The following is a 17,260-nucleotide window of genomic DNA, read 5'->3' on the forward strand; positions in this document are numbered from 1 at the left end:
AAAATCCAAAACGAGCTTACAAAAAGTGGATTATGATAAATCCATTTCAGATATTAAAATTTTATCCGAGCGACTTAATTACTAAGTGAGCGACTGGAAATACAGAGAGGGCAACTTCAATATTAAGATAAATTCGATTTTTCTAAGTGAGGTTATACTTAGCGAACTACTAAAAAGTTCACTTTGAGCAAAGTTTTGTATGCTGCTTTATTCATGATTATTGGTTACTGATATTCTATTTGAGGGCTTATGTTTTTTTTATTTTGATACGCTTCTTTTTGCTTTACTTTGCAACGAAAATGCTACAGATTTACCCCCTTATTCATAGAAAAGTTACAACACGTTTTAACTAATAAACTGTTTTGTCCCTCTCTGTCAAAGAACAAATTGTTCTTTGTTAGAGAGGGACAAAACAGTTTATTAAACTATACTATAAGTTTAGTCATATAAGTTCTTTTGTTTTATTTGTTGTTTCCTTGTGTATTTTTGGTGTGTGGTGCTAGTCACCGAATAAATATTTTTTATCTTTTTTATCTTACCCTGACTACTGAGCCGATGGTCCCGGGTTCGATTGCCCGGCTGGGGCAGATATTTGTTTAAATACAGATATTTGTTCTCGGGTCTTGGATGTGCCCGTAAAATGGCAATAGGCCCGCCCCCTATTACATTGGGACTAACATAACGCTCTGGCGAAAAGTGGATGCAGCAATGCACCTCTGCCTACCCCGCAAGGGAGTACATTAGTACAAGGCGTGAGTGTATGTTTTTTATACTCTGCTCATTAGTGTATTTTTCAAAGTGGTTTTTGTATTCGAAACACTTAATTTAAGATAAAATGCCGCTCAGTATAAAAAATACATTTGCCAAATATTGAAAAAAATGCAGGACGTAACGTTGACACTCAAACAAATATTAGGTCGCTCAAATATTATGAAGCTGCTCATTTTGTATTTTAAGTAACTCAAATTAATGTTTGTAAGTTGCTGTTCTGTTGATTTCTCGTCACTCGCAGTCAGTCGCTCACTTAGTAATTCTATAACCCAAATTAATTAATTTTGACACTTAGAACTGTAATTTACAGTCACTCGTTTTATTACTACCCGATTTATATTAGTTGAATTGCCCCACAAAATTAATCCATAGCGCAGATTGGAGCATACATAACTATGGTAAGCCATTTTTCCTGCTTCTAGTGTGGAAATATTAACCTACCTGTAGTATTAATAAATAAGTTATAATAGTTTTTGAATATTGGTATTAGGTACAACCCAAAGTGTATCCAAAATAAAAATATTTCTTTTTAAGAAACTGCACTCACTCACGAGCAAGAAAAAGTTCTAGTGACATATGGAACATTAATGGCAAGTGGGACTTTTCTGTTTTAAATTAAAAGGGTTTTCTGAAAACTGCTAGCTAAATCAAACTGAAATTTTTGAAATTGCCTCTTAATATCTAGTACCCAGAATCTATAAGTTAATTTCATTTCGGCTAGACATTCAAGGCAAATCCACGCTTGCATAAAGTAGGTATTATTAGTCTATACTATAATAAACTCACGGGAGATGAAAACATTCCACTCACAAAATGCCGACACCAAACAACCCCAATTTTTTCAATCATTTAATTTAAGATTTGAACAAAATATTACCGTTTTAGTTGGTAATATCCTGATGCTATGCTCTGTTAAACGTACTTCAATGTTTCATAAGCTAGCTTTTCCGTTTAGGAGTAATTCGGAGCTTTTCTTAGTGGAACCTTTTCATTGCCCGTGAGCGCAGTATAAGGTACACTTTTATTTCATTCTTTTTTCAGTGGTTCCGATGCAACAAAAACTGCCTGTGGTGACCAACAGTCCAACAGCTTCCTAAGTTGGCGCTAATTAGGTGGGACACCCCCCACGAGGGACTCGTAGAAAACTTTCCCCGACAGTAACGAAGCTAACAAGTAAAGTTAGTCATCGTTGTTAACTTACTTATTGTCGCAAAGAACTATGCCATAATTGTACTTTTGTCGCAAACGCTATACCTACTTATGTTAAGCGAAGATTGTAAGGAGGAAAGTTTTGTGTGCGTAAGTATGTACTTAATATAATATTTATTATTATACTAGCTGTCCCCGCGAGCTTCGCTTCGCCTTTAAAATGTTTTCCCGTGGGAATTCCGGGATAAAAAGTAGCCTATGTTCTTTCTCAGGGTCTAGACCATATGTATACCAAATTTCATTCAAATCCGTTCAGTAGTTTTGGCGTGAAAGCGTAACAGACAGACAGACAGACAGACAGACAGACAGACAGACACAGTTACTTTCGCATTTATAATATTAGTTAGGATAATGTGTAAGTTTGAAATAATAAGTGTAAACAAGTGAAAAAATATTTCATAATTAAATACTGCATTAGGTCTGACGCTGAGTAGCACAACGGAACTTTAAGCTACTGTCGGCTTTATAAAAGTCAATTGCTGCCTTGCTTTGACCTATATGGACAAAAATGGACAGACAAAGATTTTATACAGATATTAGTTTAAAATTCCTTTCTGCGAATCGGAATGAGTTTTATAGGTAAAAGAGTTTCCACGGATAACCCGTAAAGGAAATGAAATCTAGTAAATTTTACATAGGCACATTGTATTTAACAGATAATGTTGTAGCTCCTAGTGAAAGACACAAAACACGTGTATGGGTACAGTCGAGGTCACAATACTTACTAGTAGTATTATTTTTTATGATGGTATTTCAAAATTGACTTTGTAAGCTGGAAGGCCTAGATGATATCCAATATTATAACTGATCACTTGATCGCCCCATTTCTGTCTATTTTACGTTAAATAATTTCTTATGGACTTACATAATGAGTAGAATTATCTGCATTAGAACAGAATAATTACCGACCAAAAACATAAATATTGTGTTAAAAATTTTATCACATGTAAAGTACTTATGAAAAAAATAAGGATGTTAGTGTTGGAATTTTGTAAGTGGAACTTTTTCATTGCTTGTGGGTGTAGAAATAACGTCTCTTACTGTACAATGTACATACATCCGTATGTACTTCACTGTTGGAAACCATTTTCTGTTCGACTGGATCTAAAAGGTCTGGTGCTAAGCGTATTTTGTGGATCAACGCTCCCTTTCACCTTTGTCCAGTGTACAAGAGGAAAAACTATTTCGCACTATGGATATTGTCATCCTATTTCTGATGCTAAGGACATCAATAATAAATAATTGTATTCAATTCAAAGCTTAATATGCCCTAGATGAATATTTGCTAAATTACATTTAAAAGGATAAATAAGTCGAAAAGGCATGATTCTGAGGAACATTTCATCTGTGCCTTCAAATTGATTATAATGTATTGTATGGATTGCAAAATCGAAAACGAAAAGATTGATTCTCCCATTGAACTAATATTATTAGTACCTACATTATACTTCAATGGATTCTCCTTACAAAAAAGTCACGTGTAGGCTATGTTTTGTAGCGTATAGGGCGTGCCAAATCAGTTTCCAAAAGTCGTAGAACCAAAGTTTTTGAGAATGACCCCCTGAGTCACCCTGAGACCCCCTAGTATATACAACTTTTGCAACAACCTATATTATTATAAATTTGATATCAAACACTTACACCGCTTATCTTAAGCATATAGGTATAAACCGTCTAATTTAGATAGCATCGGCGGGCATCTAAAATGAATATATTCATGAGTAGCAGTACATCCTGCTCATATTGCTCGGATAACATGGAAATCACATACGGCAGGATATGTATAATGCACTACCTTCAAAGCAAAAACTTTATGAACCATAAACATTTTTAAGAGTTCGTTGTTTTGTCTTTAGTTCAGGAAAGTCGTGGTTTGAAATCAATACTATGCAGTGAATATTTTACTTTCATTGTATGTAATAAAAACTTCAAAATGGTTTCTTATTTTATTTTTAGAGGTGCTGGTTCTAATGTTCCTTGATTCTTATAAACTTATTTACCGTAATTTTGGTTCTTACACATACTAAGGCTGTGTTTTGCTTCTCTTAAATAGTACAACCACTACCTAAGTATGATAACTCATGATCCCATCGCTATATCCCTAAAGTAAAACGTAAAATAATGTGTCACATTGTCGCTCCGTTTCAAAACAAACAAAATAAACATATTTTGTGTTTTTTATTTTAATTTATTAAGTACCTACTTATTTAAATCATACTAGGTAAATCCTCAGTACGGGGCAGTGACCCACATTTCCCAACAGTGCCCATGACCCCGTATATAATTTCCTCACATTTAATTTCTTTTCGACGAAAAAGACATAGGAATAATGGGCAATAATCTAATCATAGCCGTAATTGCGCGGGTTGGGTCGGCTATCCTTCAGTAATTCAATTATAGGGTTCCGTATCAAAAGGGTGTCAATGGAATCCTATTAGTACGTAGTTACCTACTAACGGTCTTATTCATAAAAAAACCCTAAAGTACGTTTACTGAGCTCAATAACTACGGAACACTTTAAGCCTATTTGACGTTTCTTAAAAATCTCTATTCATAATCGTTCCGTAAATCTTCAATAACTATAGTGATGCTAATAGATTTCACAGACCAAACATTTTGACATTTACCCTATTAAGTTGCCGGTCTGACGAAACCATAAACAAAAATAGCGAAAACTTTCATTCATTTATCAATCTCTATTATCTATGTTAGCCACGGCGCGGCACTTAAAAAAGTTTACGTTGGCTTAAAGGCGCAGTGGCCAAGCCAAAACCCACAAAAAAAAAAAAAAATTTACGTTACCATGGCAACTTATTTTCAGCAAATATTAACTCACAACAAATGTCAAATCGTCAATAAAGCAGAACAGCTGTTGACCGGCCGCCATGTTTTTGTACAATAGGAGGTTTACGGAAGGTGTATAGTAGGGTCCAGCCTACTTTAGCATATCAAGGTTTTACGAATCAGTTGGAGAGTTCTTTAGCGCTATTGATCGTTTATGAATAAAGTTTTTTTGACATTTGCTTATAGCAGGCCTATAGGTCTCCCGTAACTTTTTATGAATAAGACCGTAAAGGTGGAATTTAACTAAACGCTTTAAACGTTTTTAGTCTCCTGTCAAACGTGAGTAAAAAATTATTCAAAGTACATATATAGGGGCACAAACATAAGTCATAACATACACCTACGGGCAATGAAAAAGTCCCACTCACAAAATTGCGACACCATTGGTTTTAAGTTGTTAATGTAATATCCAAAGGCTCTGTTTTTACTTCAATGTTGCAGAAGGCGTCATTAAGCTAGCCTTTTCCGTTTTGGAGTAATTTGTTGTTTATTTCAGTGGAACCTTTTCATTGCCCGTGAGTGTAATTTTATTACGGAACCCCTTGTTTAATGACTAAATACTCACACATCCTTTTTATACAAAATACAGGGGCATTAAAAATATTCGGTATTGGTTATTCTGCAGAAATCTCCAGTGCATGGACGGGACGGTAAAATTTAGGATGGTTTTGTCATGGTCTGTTCATCTGTTCATAAAAATGACCAGAGCCAAGTTAGGTTATCTATAATATTTACCTAAAGACTTATGAGCCTTGAGTCTAAGTCTAGTCCTTAAGGCTCAAAAGTCTTTAGATACTTAGTTATGTATCTGCAGGTTAAAGTAAAGTAAGCATGCATGTCAATATTTGATTTAAGAAAAAATAAGTGTGCATGTAGTCCGCTTTTTGCTACTGAACCTTATAAAAAACAGTGAATATTGAGATAAACTAGTAAAGTGAATCTAACCAAGACGTTCCTAAAGCCTAAGCCATATTAAGGAGCTAAAGGTACACTATGCTCTTTCTCAAAATGCAGTTGACAATAAACTAGAATCAACAGAAAATAAGGCAAGTTGTACAAAGAAACTGCTGGAACTTTGTTGAAGAACAGTTTTATTTCGTTCGTTGACAACAAAAGGGAACTCCTAACAATATTTGTTTAGTGTCTGTCTAAGCCGGGGGCCGTCGGGAATCTCTCTAAGACATATTTGCTCTGCGTATCGCGAACTGTGTTTGAACAGAATAAATGCTTACGGACTATTCGATCAATGATGTAAAGCAATCACGGTTGTGTGATTAATGGTTTCAACTACGATTAAAATAAACATGAGGGATTTTACCTTTGAGAAAATCGAATTACTAGGCTACAATGATTTCAAAAGGAAGGATAGGCCCTTCAGAACATTTTACTCAAACCTTCTTCATACAAGCAAAATAACTGTTATCTGTCATAATTTGTTTGAACTATGTCAGTGCCTAGCAACTATCTTGACGACGTAACCTTGTACGTGCGTTAATAATTTACCATCCCGGACATTGTTTTATTATTTGCAGGCGCCATATCAATAATTTAAGACAAATCCAAGTACTAAAATTAAAACTGTTTTGGGCTGTAGACCTGTAGAGCGTCCCGTACAAATGGACTGAAAATCATGCTCCAAAACGTAAGTGTGTGCAACAAGAAAATGTTCTCGGAGGATAGTCAACAAAAAATGACGTCCGCACAAGGTTACAGCGCGCGGCCATTGTAGACTTTGGTAGTAAAATAATTATCACTTTATAATGTGTTTATTACTTAATTTAATGGTAATTTCCGATGATACGATATTCGATGTTTCTTTTTGACCTTCGTATAATGGTTTTTCAAATTCAAATTCAAATTCAAATCATTTAATTCAGACTCAAAGTCCATAAGTTAACACAAATAATATTCACAATCAAATTTAAATTTTTGCAGCCTTTCACAACACAACTACATATTTATCACAACATTCACAAGACCATCTCTCGGCCACAGACAACTGTCGACTGAGGAGCGTTGGCCCTAAAATTACGATTTTAGGGCCAACGCGCGGGTGCCATTTTTTTGAGTGGGAGGCCCTGTCCTTACGCTAGTAATATATATGTCAATGCTAGGCTACTACTACTTTTTATTAGGCCTGAATAGCGATAGCCAGTCTTCGCTTCCATTCGAAGTGCCCGTTATTTTATCTGTCGGATAAAAATAATGATATCATTCTCAAAGACAGTGACAGCCTCATTTATAACATACAAAAGAAAGACAAGTTTGTGAATAGTTAGACAAGCTCTAAGTCAGACCAAAGGTACCTAATTCATAACTTTTAGAAAAAGGCCTTAGGTACCTCTCTATGATAGAAATAAAACAAATGAAGAAAATTATTGTAATTGCCCAAAAACAGGCAGGCAGAGCCTTAATAGCTTAGTAACAACAAATAATAAATCAAGCAATTTTTCACTGTCTCAAACGAATTTGAGGTACAAATATTGTTTTCACGCCGTTTATTTCTCACCGAAATATTTCATACTATAAAGCCTCCTGAAAAAAACAAGTTGCGCAATAAATTTTTGTTAAGTTTGATAAGTGAGACATTCTTTCTACCACACAGCCTTGGCGACCCAGCAGTAAGGACTTTCTACACGTTTACAAACTTGTTTTTTTTTTACTTTGCCTTAAAATTTATATCAAAATGCTTTAAGTAGATATCATGAAATATAGTTTATTAATCAATCATCCATGAATAAGTAGTACCATAAGAGTTTTGATCTATACCTACGTGAGTGAGTCAGTCAATGTTATAAATTAGGTTTTTTGGACATTAATATATAAATAACCGTTTGAGATACGCTTATGAAATTTAGAACACATATGTATCTCGTAAGTCTCAATATATGTGCCAAATTTCATACGTTTCTATTTAATAGTTTTTTTATTTATGAGGGGGTCAAAAGTGGCTCGAAATGGTTCGTGTAATATTACACACGATGCGGCTCGCCAGTTCTGTTTCTCGAACTTGGCTTGACACGCTACCGCGTGTCTAGATAGAATATCAACTCTCTCGTGAAATTAAAAAGGATTTTCATGAAATATAATTTAAAAATTCTGAGTAAATACGTAGGTACTTAATAAACTCTTTCGTCAATATCATCCGCAAATAATTAATACCTACCTACTTCACTGGTGCAAATTGACCGTTCTAAATTAAAAACGGAAAATGTTTATTTAGCCATAAAATCTCACGCATGTGAAATGAATGTTATAGGAAGTTAAATAACGTAATTTATATTCACACGAGTTAAATTTCCGCCTGGCCAATGATTCGGACGAGTGTAGCAGCACCACCGAGGTCTCCGCCAGGACCTCGCATCTCTACAAGATGACAAATTTCCACCATTCAGCTTTTATGGGCTGCTTGCATGAGATTTGCGTCTTAAAATCTGAACTTTGCGTTGTGTAGGTAGATTAGAATGGACTTAGCATTAATATGGATTTTTACTATAATTTACTGTCAGTTAGTTTATTGTCCATCTATAAGAATAGATCATTGTCTTTATGGGTGGATCATTATCCTCTAGCTAGCTTCATAATTACAGTAATAAGAACTCAGTCATTATTAATAGTTTGGGCGCATATTTTTCTATGATCCAAACTTGTAGTATCAACTTTTATTGTCTTGTGTATTATGTAGTGTCGACTTTTCTTATAATATCTAGTTACAGGACTAGAAAAGAAGAATAAACACAAAAAAATATACATTACTAACCAAGCAATTACCAAACTTATCAGTATTCACACCGCGTACTTAGAAAAAATAAAGAAGCTAACACATAAAAATACTTTGTGGCACTAAATAAACTAAAGCTGTCTAGTAAATCTTGCCAAGTATTTAGTTTTAGGAATTTTCAACGAAATCCCTAGAATGCTTGCTTACTTTAAGCATAACTCATTTAAAGTGTCTAATATTATCCAACTTAATGGGGCCCATAAAAAGAGGTTTATCTAATTTGAATTTTATGTTGAGCCACAGATTGAAGAGAAGTAACTTTTGACTTTTAAGAAGTTGCAGTTTACTTCAGCCTATGGAGTCCTGATTTCCATTTCTCCATAATGAATCTTATTTTTAACGGAACTGGATTGATTTATCTATTGGATTATATAATTTTATGTTATTTAAACGTAAATAGTAAATATTGCTTTTTATGTGATTTTTGGTATTGTTGTTGTGCCAAATCCTTAAATACAACAAAGGTGATATTACCCTTGATCAAGACAGTCATCTCACCGAATGAATAAACTCTTTTCATTACGAAGCTGCCACCCGACATAAAAAAACACGAATACTCTTGACAAACGACCCTCTGTCTCAACATCAGCATCGCCACGAAATTGAATGAACATGAACAATAGATTGAACAGATCAGTAATATATACGTCAATGAACAGAACCTAAATTGTTTAACGTTTTAAAGATACCGTGCAAACGTCTCGAAAGGTTTACTTGCGCCACGGTACCTAAGTACGTACTTACATGATTTAAAATCGGCTTAGCCGTTCAAAAGTTATGCGAATTTAAGTGTTGAATGTCAAGGGTTTTTAACATTAGTTATAATAGGTTAAGTTATTATTTGTGTGTGTGTGTTGTTTTTTATTGTCAAAAATAAGTAATATTGTACATCTTCAGTTGCCGGTATACGGCCTTAATCCAGTGTTTTCCTCATAATTCGCAGAATGGCGCACATTTTTCATATTATTTAAGCACATTATATTTCATTCTTCCTCTGCATCTGAAACATCTTTTTAAAAATGTAAGATTTCTCGCCCGAGGTGTGCCTGTCGGCTTTCCACTTGGTAGAGTTATTAAACTCACGAGCAATGAAAAAGTTCCAGTTAGAAAAGCACCAAATCACTCCTAAACGGAAAAGACTAGTTTAACGAAGCCGTCTGCAATATTCTAGTACATTCTTTTAGAGAGTATCAGAATATAACAAACTAAAAACCAAAATATTTGGATTAAATTATAAATAGTTAGAATCATTTGATGTCGATATTTTGTAGGTGGAACTTTTTCTTTGCTCGCAAGTGTACTTAATACATAGGTAAATAAAGTGTTTACTGTACAGTTATCTATTTAGTAAAAATATATCCAATCTCAAGTGGAAAGACAAAAACTTCAAGTCGTTTAAATATTACGATTCTATGACAGTCGGTAGAGAAGGAATAATTTTCTTCGTCTAGTTAGGAAATTCCGATTGCACATACATAACTAGTTTATATAAAATTACATTAATACATTGTTCCTCTTTCACAAATTTACATCATCATTGGCCACTGCATCTTGACAGATGATTGTTAGGCCGGCGCCCATTATCGGCATCGGTACGACTGAGGATTTTAGGTGGCAAATAGCAATATAGGTACTAGAACATAATGGCAATAAAATATAAATTTCCGTGATATGTGGTGGTAATAACAAAAATACCGCTTTGGTTATGCTTCAGGCTGCTGTATCGGCATACTTGAGAATGCTTCGGGAATTTTGGGATTCTTCGGCATCCTTCGGTACGCCGGCGCCGAGGCAACACTCGGGGGATAGTAACAACTCTGAGACTATTATGATGAGAAATACGATATTGAGGCAAGCTACAGTACGGTGCGGCATCGTTAAGGACGCCTCGTCATCCCTAAAAACGTTGCAGCATGCCAAAGCATAATTGCCGATAGTGTGCGCTTGCATGTAGGATGCCGAAGGATCCTTTTCCTTGCCGATACCGATAATGGGTGCCGGGCCTATAGGCCTCCTTATTTGTACGCCAATTCTTCCGGTCCTGTGCCGCTCTGATCCACTGCTTCCCTGCAACCTTGCAGATGTCATCGGACCATCTAGCAGGTGGTCTGCCAACCGCTCTTCGTCCGTCTCTAGGCCACCATTCTGTGACCGCCTTTGTCCACCTTCCGTCCTCCCGACGAGCCAAGTGTCCCGCCCACTCCCATTTTAGTTCGGCGACCCGCATACCGACGTCGAACACTTTGGTCCTTTTGCGGATCACCACGTTGGGAATACGGTCTCTAAGCGAAATGCCTAACATGGCTCGCTCCATAGCTCTCTGTGCAACTCTGATTCGGTGCACAGTTTCCTTGGTCAGCGTCCATGTTTCGGCACCGTATGTTAGTGTGGGTAAGACACATTGGTTAAACACCTTGGTCTTCAGGCATTGTGGGATCTTAGACTTCAGGACATCATCAAGTTTTGAAAAGGCGGCCCATCCCAGTTGAATCCGCCTCGTGATCTTTTTGACCTACATATCGTTTTCTAACGCTCGGGAATTCGACCGTTGCCGAACAATGACGAAGATTTCTATGCGCATTATCAATTTTGGGGAACTGTACGGGCCTTAAACTACTTGCCACATCGGTCACAGGCGTAATTCGGGTTTGGCGATGCTTTCAGATGTTGGTTAAGGGCCCGTACAGGGTGACGTGCCGCGCCAATTTTGGGTTTTCAATGCTCTTCACACAGCACACGCAGTGACACGCACACATGTTAGTTTGCACAGTGGGTCGATAAACTTTTACTCGCCAACTTTATTGACAATTATGTTCAAGTACATTTTGGGTGATTTTAGGGTAAGTAAGTATAATTCTTACTTACACTGGTAGGCACCAGGAAAGAGTAGAAATTAATAGGGGTGCCACTTTTCTCCATACTCGGAACCCGATTAGATTTCTAAACAAATGTGGTATTTACTTGTAGAAAGGTAACTACAGGTATTAAAGTGTAGATAATAAGTTATACTAAGGGTATACTAAGCCGAAAGGGGATGACTCAAGGGGTCATTCTGAACAACTTTAGTTCTACGAGTTTTGCAAAAACGCGAAAAAAAAAATTCGTTTTCCATGGTAAAAAGTCACGTGTCAACAAAGTTTCTATGATAAAGTTTTTTTTGGTTAATTTTTAAAACTCGTAGAACAAAAGTTCAGAATCAGTCTCACTTGTTTTAACCCGACTGCCGAAGGAGGAGAGTAATGTTTTTTGATTGTATGTATGTTTGTAAGTATATTTTTTGGTGGCAGAATAATATTTTTTCATATTTTTAGAGTTTCGTACCTCAAAAGGAAAAAAGCAACCGTTATAAGATCTCTTTGTTGTCCGTCTGTCTGACTGACTGTCTGTCACTGCCCTTTTTCTCAGAAACGGGTAAAGATATCAAGCTGATATTTCGCATAGATATGAGGAGTACCCAAAAAAAATTGGGGTACTCCCTCTCCCATACAAGTAAATTGGGGCTGATATTTTTTCCGGTTATTTTGATGGTGTAGGTAGGGTATCGTTGAATAGGTCTTTTAATATAATAGGTATAAAAAAAGGTTAAAATATAATTATTTGGCTTTTACCCTTAAATTTGGGGACCACACCATAGACAAATCCTAATTTACAAAATGATTTCAATAGATGGCGTGATTTTATGTTGGGTAACTCAGAATAAGAAGTGATGATATCTCAGAATAATAATGGTTAATGGTGCTTTTCCGCTGAGCATCGAAACCGGTGGGACGCTAATGAAAAGTGGTCATGGAAATGCACCAGAGTAGACCCTGCTCCTAGAACAAGGCATGAGTTTGTGATTTGTGTGCGTGAAAAGCGAGGATGGAAACTTTGAATATTTTCTTGATTTTTTTATTATTGATGCAATAACATATAATTAGTATTATTCTGAGTTACCCACCGAAGTCACCCCGTGGCAGGTTGACTAGATAGGTACTTTTGCAAATCACGCCATATATCGTTGTTTTTATTAGTGGCTACTGTCTATAGAAGAAATTCCGTCATTGACAATTTTACGTTACGAAAGAATTTAGTAAACCCAGTAAACCTAACTAATCCAGAGGAAACCTAAAATATCTTTCTCTCTCTCTTTGAAAAACATACTTAATAGCCCAAACTCGATTCTATTCTATTCTTTGTGGGGGTGTAAGTACCTGCACCTGGCTCTCTCGAGTGGAACCTTTGTGCATATCCCCAAGGTCTAAACTGCCTTCCTAAGCTTGAACCATTTCCCACCACGCTGGTCCACTGCGGGTCGGTGGGTTCACATATCTAGATGTGCTAAATCTAGATATGCAGGTTTCCTCACGATGTTTTCCTTCACCGTTAGAGCGATGGTATACATTGTACTTAAGTTAAAAGAACTCATTGGTACATGTCAGCGCCGTGATTCGAACCCGCAACTCTTGCGTGAGAAGCGGGCGCTTACCCGACTGAGCTACCACCTTGCCCAAACTCGATGCTTTTAGCTATTAAATCTTTGAAATAAAATTCAGTCACCTCCGTGTTACTGCCCTCATCAGATCCTCACGAGACCATGCCTCAACCAGCACCATGAGACTGTGTTTTTGAATCCTAACCTAATCTTCCTACGTATTGTCATCACTTAGATCCATTCACTATATTCCTGCTCCTCATCCCAGGGCCGTGGGGAGGCACGTCAGCTTTTTAAAGACATCAGCAGCAGACTAATAGAAGTCTCAAGGGACCCTAGGGCTGGCACTTACCTATCACAAAGGCTAAGCATCGCTATATAGCGGGGTAACGCGGCCAGCGTCTTGGGTACCCTACCCGACAGTGGCAGCGATCTGGCCAGCATCTTCTTTTTAGTTTAATTTTAATTTTATATTAGTGAGTTTTAGTTAGGCATTAATAATTATAATTTAATCAAGAAGTTCCATGGACTTAACTAATAAAAAACATTATCATTTAATTTATTGAATATAAAATAAGAATTATGCTTCCTCAATTTCAAATCAAATTATGTTGGTGTCATAAAAGTTGAAAAAGTGCAATGACAACCAATGTTCAGTGATTTTGTGTCTGTACACAATTAGATCGCGAGCTGTCAGTGCCGCCTAAACCGACGTGACCCTTCTTTGGAGGCCACCGGCCGACTGAGTCAAACGTCGCTTGTGTTTATGATTTTATAACACAGAAAGCCGCCATAGATATTTGTATGAAGATTTGAGGGAAAAAAATTGCTCAAGTTTGGGATTAATTTACACAAAATAGGTGTGTGTTTATTAAAAAACAAGGTATTTAGCGCCTAGTCCAAGCATTTATCTTTATAATTTGATAAGAATCATATGAAAATTCTTGATAATTACGACACAGTTGTTACAATACGGGAGTGTGATTTACTGGTTTTTCGTAATTAATTTACAGTTATCCATAAGCATTTACTTAAATTCGAATGATTCAGCACCTAGCTAGACTCTTCGGCTACCTGTGTGATTTTTTTCAAGGCTGTAGAGCATCATTTACTACATAATTCTATGACAATGCCAACCCTCGATTGCCTATTGCTGACCCTTAAGCCTCTTATTTTGTAACTTTTCCAGCCATTTCCCATCGTATTTTGATATGCAGCAGTTGTCTCCATACTGGTCTAAAATTACGACGAATGCCTAAAAGCATCTACTAGTGCATAAGTAGTAATTCAAAATGCAGAGTCAGACAGACAGATCAAAATGAAATTTACAAAAACACAATTAGGTGCTTACATAAAAAGTGGATTGGCTTAGTTCAAAGCAACTTTTCCAATATCACTGTTATTATTCTCAAAGTAATCTTACACTGGAGACTTGGCGTTGCTTTTTAAAAGTCAAAGAAGAATCTACCGAAGTGAACATAAAATAAAGAGAGTCATCTCTCAAATGTAATTTGAAAGGAATATAATGGATGACTCTTAGGTTCGCTGAAAATTTAATTAGAGGTCCATTTTAGAAGAATTGGTATATAGAATTAGACTTTTTTATACTTTTGGAAAGTTGTACTCTTATACTATTATAGCTGTAGGTAGGTTTTCTACTCTCTATAATGTCATACATAATTTTACTATTGTATGAAATTTACATGAGATGTATTTTTAAAGTCTGCACCCGAGAAAAACATCCATATTTAACCAAATCTACTCCAGCTAGGAATCGAACCTTCGGCACTTAAATCTGGGTACATACCAATCTTTTAATATTTCTTTATACATATCTAATGTTACTTTTTCCTTAATTATAATATAATCATCTAAAGTCCCGATGACACTGGTCCATAGCCTTAACGTTAAACGTTAACGTTTTCCGTTGTTTTTTTTCCAATTGCAATAACAAAAACACTTCAGCGTTCAAATTATTTGACACTCGCATAATCAGTTTACCTTTAACGTTGTTGTTTAAGTGTAATTAACGACTGAAAAGTACTGAAAACGACACCGGGAGAGCGCTCGTGTTTTTAATTGGGTTGGCGACGTATTTTACACTTTCGGAAGGAAATTTACGGCTCAATAATTTAATTTTATTTCAACATGCTGATTGCCATTTGTTCTTTTTGAACAATAAAATTTAAGATGTCATTCAATTGAATATAACTATACTTATTCATACTTTATTGTTTAGGGGTGACGAGTTTGATCCCAAAATTTGAGTAGCTGCAACAGAAATGCAGAATTTTTACAATAAAATACAAAGAAATGGAAATTAATAGCTTTGCATAATACACCGTGCTAAAAGCTCTGAGAGTACTTAATATAAAACCAAATGCAAGTTAAGTCAGGACTTAGCGTCTTAAGTATCATCTTGAAACTACAAACTAAATGGAGTAGAAAGATAAATTTTGCCCCACCATATTCTTCGGCGAAGAGAATTTTTCCCAAGGAAAATTACGTTCAATTTTCAAATGTATACCCGGAAGCTGGTACTTAAAATTGTAGCTGTTGTGGTAATGTGATGAAAATAATAATTGTTTCTAATCTTAACTATACATCAGCGCGTATTTTATGAGCGATTGTTTTATAAAAAAATGCAAAAAACAATGGAGCTTGTCGATCATAGACATGTGAGCAATATGATGTAGATATACATTGTAAAACAATATTAATTACCTAATTGTGATACTATTTATTCTACAACAGAATTCCCAGGGATTTTGAGGCTAGCAGACAAAAGGTAACAGATGATAATCATATATCACGTACAAAAACGTTAAGGCAATTTATACTCATATCTATCCGACCGAAGCGGGGCATTTATTCCAGATATTTACCGCACATAATTCCCACTTACCTTGGCACAATCCCTACTCTAAATCATGAAATCAAATAAGTGAACATCTGAACAGCGCCAACAAGCGAGAAACACAAACATAAAAGACAAATGTCTTAGAAAACAGTGCGAATCTGCAGGGAATCCAGGCCTTTCTTGTTATTGAAACATATTTTTATGAAATTGAAAGCTGTAGCTTTAATTATGTGTCTGGGCGTTTTTTGTAGAGATAGTTTGTTAATATAATTGGGGTTGTACAGAAAGTTTGATATTTATTTAGAACAAAGTTGTGTATTATAATAGTCTTCAAATGAAAATGTTACAAAAGTACTCGGACGTAAATAAATTTAAAGAAATTGTATTTTTTAACCTAATTTCACTCAAAATTTGACACGGAACCAGCATTCCACGGTGGATAAAACAGCCAGATCAGAGCCACTGTAAGCAATTTCGATCAACAAATGAACAGTACAGAGCCGTAGCCCGAAGTAGCGCAGAACTGGCGACGAACTTGCACAATAGAACTGGGCCCCAAGTCTGCTAAGGAATGTCGGCACAGTTGTGTGTCGGCAGCATGGGATTCGCACGTAGGTATTCATTATCTGCGTTTAAGCAAATATTTATTGCATATTTTTTAAAGAACTAACGTTAATAAACAGTAATAAGTGTTAAGTGGTTCTCTCACTCAAGTCTCAACTAACGACTCAATAACCAAGAGAAAAGAGATACCTAAAGTCGGAAAACCATTCAGACGACACAGCATTGAGCCGCCATTCATTAGCAGACTTGAGGCCCTGTTCGGCGGCGCCCGAGAGTTCGCGGTATGCGGCGGGTCTAGTGATTTACATTTAACTCACATAGGCTTGCCGCACACCTGGCTGATGAAATATCTGTGAGTTGTATACTGTTACGCTTTGTAGTAATTATTTAATTGTAGGTATGGAATAATTCATTATAACATAAAAAGTGTAAATAGCTTGTGAGTAGACCTGCAGACTAGCGCGGGACGCAAGACGTCGAAGCCGCGCAATACTTTTGTCACATCTTTGCACGTCTTGCGTGCTAGGCCTTCTGGGGTAACTGCAAATATTGTTTGCTAGTGATAGTCCCAGTCGCACTCTAATCTTAATCCTATTTTTATACTTTACGCATATTTTGAAACATTTCTGTAACACAGCGTTAATATATGTGCTGTTTTGAACTTTTCATCGCGCAATTCCAACGGGATATTTTTTTTTTAAGTGAAGCGAAACTCGCGACATTTTTCTTTTAATAAAGTATATCATTAAATAACTTAGAGGGGATAGAGTGTGTTTTATTAAACTATATACACATAATTTAGCAAGAAGTAGCTATA

Source organism: Plutella xylostella, chromosome 6 (assembly GCF_932276165.1).
Source record: "Plutella xylostella chromosome 6, ilPluXylo3.1, whole genome shotgun sequence".
In the NCBI taxonomy this organism is placed as follows: Eukaryota; Metazoa; Arthropoda; class Insecta; order Lepidoptera; family Plutellidae; genus Plutella; species Plutella xylostella.